Source organism: Prionailurus viverrinus, chromosome D2 (genome assembly GCF_022837055.1).
Source record: "Prionailurus viverrinus isolate Anna chromosome D2, UM_Priviv_1.0, whole genome shotgun sequence".
NCBI classification, from domain to species: Eukaryota; Metazoa; Chordata; class Mammalia; order Carnivora; family Felidae; genus Prionailurus; species Prionailurus viverrinus.
Genome location: NC_062571.1, coordinates 47,729,087 through 47,737,881, shown reverse-complemented (window position 1 = coordinate 47,737,881; position 8,795 = coordinate 47,729,087). Strand labels below are relative to the sequence as shown.

Sequence of the window (8,795 nt, the reverse complement as noted above, 5' to 3'; positions counted from 1 at the left end):
CAAAAAGCTCATGGTCTCAAGAAGGAAACAGGGTGGGTTGGCTCTCTGAGCCCGAGGACATGCCTTCTCCTGGGGGTCTTACCCTCCCACGGCCCACACAGTTTGCTCAGGAGGTGGGCGTGGCAATCCCCAATCCCTCTGCACGCCTGAGAGCCTGGCATCTCGCCAGCAGGGTCTTGGGTCCTGAGCTCTGGCGTGGGAGGCTGTGGCGCCAGAAGGCAGGTGTGTGGGGGGCTGTGGTGCCGGAAGGCAGATATAGAAGGTAGGGGCGGGGGTGAGGAAAAGAGAATGTCTTAGTGAAGGCTTTCAGTTGCAAGTAATAGGAACCACTGAAGCCAGTGTAAGCCAAAAAGTGGCTTTGTGGGGGCACCTGGGTGGCTCAATCGGTTAAGCATCTGACTCTTGATTTCAGCTCAGGTCATGATCTTGAGGTTCGTGGGATTGAGCCCCACGTCGGGCTCTGCGCTGATGGCACAGAGCCTGCTTGGGATTCTTTCTTTCCCTCTCTCTGCCCCTCCCTGGCTTGTGCATGCGCGCGCTCTCTCTCAAAAATAAATAAACATTAAAAAAAAGAGTGACTTGGTGGAAAGGATACAAGGGATGTCATGTAGTTCAGGATGGCTGAGGCTCTAGTCCTGGGACTCTAGTGGGAAAGGCACTGAGGGCCAGGGCCCATCAGACCCTCCCTCCTCTCTGCTTCTCTCTGTTGTCCCCCTGCAGCTCTGCCCTCTTTGCTTTATCACACTCAGTCAGGTCGGCCCCCAGGCAGAGGTTCACTGTAGTTTTGGAGCCCCTGCTAGACTCCTGAGAGAATGAATTGGCTTGACCCGGCTTGGGCCAGGCATCCACCCCAGGCCCTATCAGGTGTGGCTAATTGTGGCTGCCCAGCCACGCCCTGGGAAGGGGACACCATTCTCAGACACGGGGTATGTGATCTGAGCTATGCCCACTCCTGGGAGACCACACTGGAGGAACAGAAGCACACCGGTGTGGCAGAAACAAGCCCAGGGCAGGCAGGTTAAACCCAAGGACGAGACAGAGGCTCTCAGAGACGTACAATATTCACTTAACAAATGATAACACAGCTCCATTTCTGGGCCAGTCTTGGACACAGCCAGGCTTCAGAGAACTCAATGTTTGGTGATTTTCCTTCCAGGACTTGGCCAAGCAACCTGGTTATGAGTGGATGCCAGGGTTGTGGAACACTCCAGGTGTCCTCTTGAGCCATCCCCAGATGCCTGACCATGTCTAAACCCCCCTCGCAATGACAACAAAGCTCTGGACTCTGAATCTGGAACCCCTGGGGCCCTAGCACCACTCAGTGCTGTCCGAGGTGGATAGTGAGCTGAGGCCTGGCTGGCAGGCCCAAGGGATCTCCAGTCTTTGTGTTTAAGAGAAACGGCTACATCCTGTCCCCTAGCTTGAGCTGTTCTCCTGGCCAAGCCAGGCCCAGATGCTCCCTCGGTCCTACAGCAACATCCAGAATCTATCCCTAAACCCACCAGGAAGGGGCTGCCTCTTGCCTGGACGTGGACTTTTAAACCACCTTTTTCTGAGCTGCCTCAAAACAAAGCAAGGCATCTTGGTGGAGGGTAGCATCGTCTCGGTACCCTAGAAGCATCTACGGTCTTTACATTCTGTAGGATAGGGCTTCGGAGGCTGGGCCTCGGTGTTGAGCCTTCTCTTCCTGCTGCTGTCCGCCATCTGTTCTCAGGCTTCTGAGCTGGAAGGTTGGCCCCTGCTGGGCAAAACACCTTCTTTTCTGAGCCTGGCTCTGTGCAGGAGGTGGGCTATTGTGCTTTAGTGATCTTCCTTAGGGCTTGGGCACCTGCTGCTAGTTCCCCGGACTCTGCTGGGTGCATCTGGGCTCCAGAACTGTGGCAGGGACCCGGGCACGTGGTCAGTGCTGTGGCTGTAGCTGTGGACTCTGGCCTGGATCAGCTGGGTGCCCCAGATGTCATGGCAACCCCTATCTTGAGATGCCCGTGCTGCTGGCGGGCAGAGGAGGTTTGCCAGCTGTAGAATGGCTGTGAAGCCTTGCCTGGGGCATTCGTCCAGCTTCAGCAAAGGATCCAGAGGGTGTGGGAGGTGTGGGATAATTGACCTAAGCTGGGGACCCACCAGGTCAAGGGCTGCTTGGGCTGTGCCAATGGGGCAGGTGCTCCTAGGGGTCACGGCTACGTCCTCTGGCAGCCTCATCCTCCACTTGGCAGAGAGGAACGGCCCTTGCCCTCCCCCTGGCTCTGGAGACTCTGCTTTGAGGCTGAGCTCCCCATACAGGTAACACCCCAGTGGGGTCATAGCAGTGTGGGGCAGGCGACACTATTGGCTGTGTGACATTGCACAAGCTGCCTAGCCTCTCTGTGCCTAATTTCTTTTTCTGTATAGTGGAGATAATAATCCTAATTTCAGTTCCATAGGGTGTGTGCAGGTCAAGGGAAACGATACATGTGAAGGCAGTTTGTGAACAACTTTCAGGAGAACAAGGTCATTGGCAGCACGTTGAAATCATGCTGCCTGAAGCTGCCTTTTGCTGCAGCAACTCAGGCCTGGCGAGATGCAGCCTAAGGGCAGAGAAGAAGCGGGTGGCCAGGAAGTGAATCTCAAGGACCCTCCCCTGAGCTTTGCATGCCTCGTGGCCCCTCCCTCTCCCTAGGTCTGGATGGGGCAGCGAGAGAGGCTGAATGACCGTGTAATGGCCATATCTGTCAGCACTGGCCAAATGGTTTTTCCAGGAGTCAGCGAGCTAATGGCCCCGCAGCCTGGAGAGAGTTTCTCCTAAGTGGATCACTTTATCTACCGGGGAACATAAGAGCAGCATGGCCCCAGGCCGCCGGGATTCGGAGAACAGCTGCTCCTCTGGCAGCCTTGAATTAGCGCCCTGTCCCCACCGGCTTGTCTCGCACCTGCTGCCACATGCCAGCCTGCAGGTGGCAGCTGAGGTGGCCAGTAGGGGGGCATGGGAACCCAACTGGGGGTGTCATTAGACCTGCCCTTGAATCCAAACCACGGCCGGCTTTGGGACCTTGGCAAGTCCCTTCCCCCCGCCCCCCCCAGCCTCAGTTTCCTCATCTAAAAAGCAGAGACAGTGAAGATTAGGCGGGATGAGACGATGCTGGGCACTATGTCTGGCACTTGGGGGTTACTGCTGCAAAGGGGGACCATAAGCTCTTCTAGGTGATGACGATGATGAAGAGATTCAGACTGAAGAGGGAGAAGGACCCTGTGGTCTGAGGGAGAAGCCCTGGTAGGTGGAAGGGGATGCAAGAGTGCCGTGAACCTGGGGCGCCAAGAATGCTGTGTCGGCAGGCCTTGATTTCTCCCCGAGTGCACCTCAGAGGGCACGAACGTCCTGCAGACAGAGGTCAATGGCCACTTACACCTTATAGAATGGGCTCTGTCTCCAGAGACCTACATGGTATCACAAATTCTTCAAATATTGGGTGCATATTTTTGAAAAAGTCCTTTTACTGTAAAATAATTTCAGATTTGCATGCAAGTTACAAAACCAGTAGAGTTCCCACGTACCTGTCACCCATTTTACCCCAAAGCCACAGTTCACATAACCTTAGTGATCAAAACCAGGACATTGACATTGGTGCATTATAAACTACAGGCCTGACCTGGATTTCCTCAGGTTTTCCATGTGCTAATTTTTTTTGGGGGGGGGGGGAGGGTGGATACTGAAATCTGATCTATATCTCCCTATAACCATACTACAGTCAGGGTACAGAACTGCTTCACTCCAGAGTTGTCCCTCCACCCCGACCCCACCCCTAACCCCTGCAACCACGGATGTTTGCTATCGCTATATTTTTCTCATTTCAAAACCTCTACACAACATAGAATCACAGAGCGACTGCATGTGTTTCAAAAAGGGAGTGTGAAACATGATGCGGTATTCATGATGATTTAAAACATTACATAGAGAGTAAACATTAACTATATACAACGTGACTTCTAAGGGGCTCTGTCAGATAACATGTGGTGACGTTTATGAGACGGAGGAAATTTATTTTTATTAACTTACTTTTCATTGTGGTTAAATACACGTTAACGTAAAATTTATCGTCTTAACCATTTTTAAGTGCACAGTTCAATCGTCGTAAGCATATTCACATATTCTTAACATATCGTTGTGCGAACCATCACCAGAAGTGTTTCATTTTGCACAGCTGAAGCTCTATGCCCGTTAAGCAACCACCTCCCATTTCCCCCCTTCCCTCAGCCCCTGGCACCCACCAGTCTATTTTCTGTTTCTGAGTCTGACTACTCCGGGTATTTCGTATAAGTGGAGTCATGTGGTATTTACCCCTTTGTGGCCAGCTTACTTCACTTAATACCCTCAAGGTTCATCCATATCGTAGATGTAGCAGTATATATCAGAATTTCCTCCCTTGAAGGCTGAATAATATTCCATGGTAGGCATCCATCACATTTTACCCATCGATCGATGAACACTTGGGTTGCTTCCACTTTTTGGCAACCATTATGGTGACTAATGCTGCTATGAATATGGCTGTTCAAATATCTTATCAGGACCCTGCTTGCAATTTATTTATTTATTTATTTATTTATTTGGGCTCCATGCCCAGTGCGGGACTTGAACTCACAGCCCCAATTTCAAGAGTTGCATATTCTACCAACTAAGCCAGCCAGGCGGCTCTCAATCCTTTTACATATACATCCAGAATGGGATGTTGGATCATAGGGTAGTTCCAGGTTGAGCTTTTTGAGGAGCTTTCGTATCGTTTTCCACAGCGGCTCCTCCATTTTGCATTCCCTCCACCAGTGCGCAGGGGTTGCAATTTCTCCAGGGCGTCGCCAACACTTGTTAATTTGTTTCATTGATGGTGGCCATCCTAACAGGTGTGAGCTGGTATCTCTTTGTGGTTTGGATTTGCATTTCCCTAATGACCAGTGATCTGGAGCATCTTTTCATGTGCTTGCTGGAGGAAATTATCTTTAATGTGAAAAAGGCTTCCTTGCTGATAGGGATCCTGCAAAGGATTGAGCAGGAGAATGTGAAGTTGACTTTGGTGATGTTTTATTAACTTCTCGGAATGATTGTCCAGAGAAGATGGAATGCCAGCCTGTTTGTCTTGACCGAGGAATCTGTAAGCTATTAACATATGGATGCATGGATCTTTTCTGCATTTGGATCGTTGTATTACAACCTACAATCACATGGTAAGAGAAAAAGGAAGTGAGGTAAATTATACTTTCTCCCCATTGCTGACTTTTCCTCTTCAGTTTGTCTCTCTAGAGATGCCCACTGCTACCTGGCTCTGTGTATCCATCCAGAGATGTGCATGTACTTCTTTTCACATAAATGGTTGTGTATCACACACACTGTTAATCTGTGCTTTTTTTTCCTCTTAAATGCATATTTTGGGGAGGTTGTTATATTAGTGTATATGGTTCTGCTTGTGGAATGCTCTTCCGAAGCTAATTCTTAACCCGCGTGTCTGCCTTCCCTCCATCTATGTTTCCTTCCCGAGGCTGGCCAGTAATCTTCTACTGGTTTATTCCTGTCACAGATGGACACCCAGGGCCTAGACCTGCTTGACGAACATCCATATGAAAGTAGAGTTTTGTTGGTAGCATCTGATTTGGATCTTATCCTGTTCTGTTTTAATTCCAGTGAGAAACTTGATTTCTCCCCTTTACACCTTGTCTTTTTGAGGCTAAGGGCCAGTATTCCAGGATAATACAAATACTGCTATATTGATAAATATGTTGATACCCAATTACTGGCTATTTAGATTAAAATATCCATTCATCAACTGATGGTCCAAAGCCCTACATTCGGCAGGAGAAAGTTGATTTGGAGGTTGCAATATAATGTCTGAAAATTCTGCTTATGGGAGAGTTGAGGTATTCTTGTCAAGAATCAATGTAGTCCCAAGAGAGAAGAGCAAAGCCAGGAAGGACTGGGGTGTTGGGAGAGGAGCAGAGAACACAGGCTGGGGGCCGACCGGACAGGCCTTGTGAGACAGGGTCAGCTTTACCCTGGCAGGGATGCAGGGAAGTCTTGGCATCTGAATGGTTGTTGGGTTGACTTTGTCTTTTATTTTATTTATTTATTTATTTATTTATTTATTTTTAAAGTTTATCTGTTTATTTTTGGCGGGGGAGAGAGAGAGAGAGAGAGAGCAAGTGTATGTCAGCAGGAGAGGGACAGAGAGAGAGAGAGAGAGAGGAGAGAAAGAGAATCCCAAGCAGACTCTGCACTGTCAGTGCAGAGCCCGATGCGGGTCTTGAACCCACAAACTGTGAGATCATGACCTGAGCCAAAGGAAGCTTAACCAACGGAGCCACCCAGGCACCCCTGTCTTTTATTTTAAAAATAACGATCGCTGATGGATACCATCTCTGGGCCAGGCATTCTACCAGATGCTTCTCACGTATTATTTCTAATGCTCGCATGAATTCATGAGGCTGGTTTGTTCTCACTTTATATCTGGAAAAAGCAAGGCTGGGAGGGTTTAAGTGACATCTCCAGTGTCAAAGAGCTCGTGATTGGTGGAGTCAGATTTTTCACGTGGGGTCATCGACGCCAAAGCCCTGGCTCTTTACCTTTCGCCGCACTTCCTTTCCTACTATTGCTGTCTCAAAGTGAAGGCATGTTCCGTGGTGAACACCAAGCTGTTATGAGCCCTCCTGCCTGGTTGGAGGCAGGAGAGTGTCCTGCCGACTGCAGTGCTGGCCAGTGGATTGGGTGGTGCACTTTCTCTTGGCTTCCAAATAGAGGCGGGCCCTCAGCCCCTGTCCACTTCAAGGCAGAGAGCTTGATTCCCTGTCTTCGGGCAGAGTAACCAGGCATCCCACTTCCCATCCCTCCAAGGCTGCTGTGGGGCTCATGCCCTCCCTGTGAGCAAGCTGTGTGTCCCAAGCATGGAGCTGGAGAGAGCTTCCCAGAGTGTGGGCATTGCACACGGACCCCAGCCTGTGAGGCAGCCGGACACCTCTGCACAGCCACCAGATCTGCCTGGCTGGCTCAGCCCCTGGTCACCAGAGCATTCCTCCCCTCTGTCCAGTTATCACTCCTGCCTTATCTCCACCAGCTCCCAGCTCTTGGAAGATTCTAGCCCATCTCTAGCAGTCAGGGTCCAGCAGGTACCCTCCCATGGGTGATGGAGGTGATGGCAGTTATCACTCCTGCCTTATCTCCACCAGCTCCCAGCTCTTGGAAGATTCTAGCCCATCTCTAGCAGTCAGGGTCCAGCAGGCACCCTCCCATGGGTGATGGAGGAGATCTTAAGAGATGGACTGTTTTCAAGGATGTAGGTGGGGTAAAGGTGGTAAAGCCCCGAAGGATTGGTAATGGTGGGAGCCATTCCCATCCCTGAACCCGATGGGAGGGCACTAGAACCAGTAGGCTCTGTCCCTTGGAGAGGGACCTCAGGGAGAGGAATCTAGACACTTCCAGCCCTCAGCCTTCCACCAAGAGAGTCAGGGGAGTACATATTCCTGACCCACTTTCCTCCTGCCCTAATTCCTGCCAGTTGTCCATTGCTCAAACAGAAGCCAGAGGGCAAGGAAGCTCCTTGATGCAGCTGAGTGGGCAGAGGGGACATGGGGAGGGATTGGAGGCCAGCTACACACCATCGCTCCGGTGCCTTTGGGACATGAGTCCGATTCAGTCTTCCACTGTCCTGGCTGGGCCTCCTGCCGTTCCCCCACCACAGTGAGGAAAACTTGACCCTACTCTGCCCTTCCCGGGCTTCCTGGGAGGTGCGTGAGTAGGTAGCAGAATGAGGACAAGACGTGGAAGAAAATGTGAGAGTCCTTAGGAGGTCCTGAACAGAGTAACAAGGGCCTTTGGGGCCCCTCTGTCCTGTCTCGGGGAGCACACCGAGGCTGTCCACCACCCTGGCTCTGTTGGTTTCCGGAGCTCCAGCTCTGCCCTTCCTGACAGTTTAAGTGGTCATCAATTACTCATGGAAATGGATGGCATGGCTACTCTCTCACTTTCATTAATGTCTATATCTCTTTCTCCAGATGTCTGTTCAGAGCTGACTCCCCACTGGCAGTCCTGGGCCAGACGCCCATGTTCCTTCTGAGCTCCTTCCTCCCAGGAACCAGGCGGAGCCACAGCCCCTCTGGGGTGAGCCAGTGAGCGGGAGCCCTGAGGACGGAGGGGACCCCAGATGCCATATGAGTTGGGCTAGCTCATCATTGTACCGAAAAGGTGGTGTGTTTCTTGGTTCCTACTTCTCTATGGGCCACCCTCTCTTGTGGGTGCAGGGGGAGTGGGCATGGGTGGAGGGGTCCTGGGAGAGAAGAGGGTGGGTGTGGACCAGCAGGCCTGGGCTGCTGGCCACACCCACTGCCCCATTTTCTCCAAAGATGCCCTTTACTCTCTGTTATTTGGAATCTGCATCAGCATGTTTAGGGGGGAATTAAGGAGCAGATGTGGGGTTAACACAAATCTTAAATTCCTTGTTACTTTCATTACATCTTGTACTGCTGGGGGAAATGTAACACAACTTGGGGAGAAAATATCACATCTTGTATGAACTTCCTCCACCTCCCTCCCTGTCTCCCTCCTTCTTTCCCTGCCTCCCTCCTTCCATTCTTCCTTCTCTCCCTCTCCTTTACCTACTTTGGCTCTCTGGCTTCCTCTCAGCCGGCAGGCTCCTCTGACCATCGGCCCCATCTTTTCACCCCACTCACCCACATGTAGTGAGTGTGGCACGCAGCTTCTAAAATGACCCCCGATGATGCCCACCTCCCATTTAATCCCCTTCCCTTGAGCAGGGTCTGGATTTTGTAACTCATTTCTTTTTTTT

At 51.1% G+C, this 8,795-nt stretch overlaps 1 protein-coding gene across 1 annotated transcript in view; it reads left to right on the top strand.

Moving 5' to 3' along the window:
* Positions 1 to 8,081, top strand: part of DRGX (dorsal root ganglia homeobox) — a 45,022-nt gene extending 36,941 nt beyond the window's left edge. The window contains exon 8 of the transcript XR_007145420.1: positions 8,005 to 8,081. The gene's annotated coding sequence lies outside the window, so the exon portion shown is untranslated. The remainder of the gene's footprint in view (positions 1 to 8,004) is intronic.
* The last annotated feature ends 714 nt before the right edge of the window (positions 8,082 to 8,795 follow it).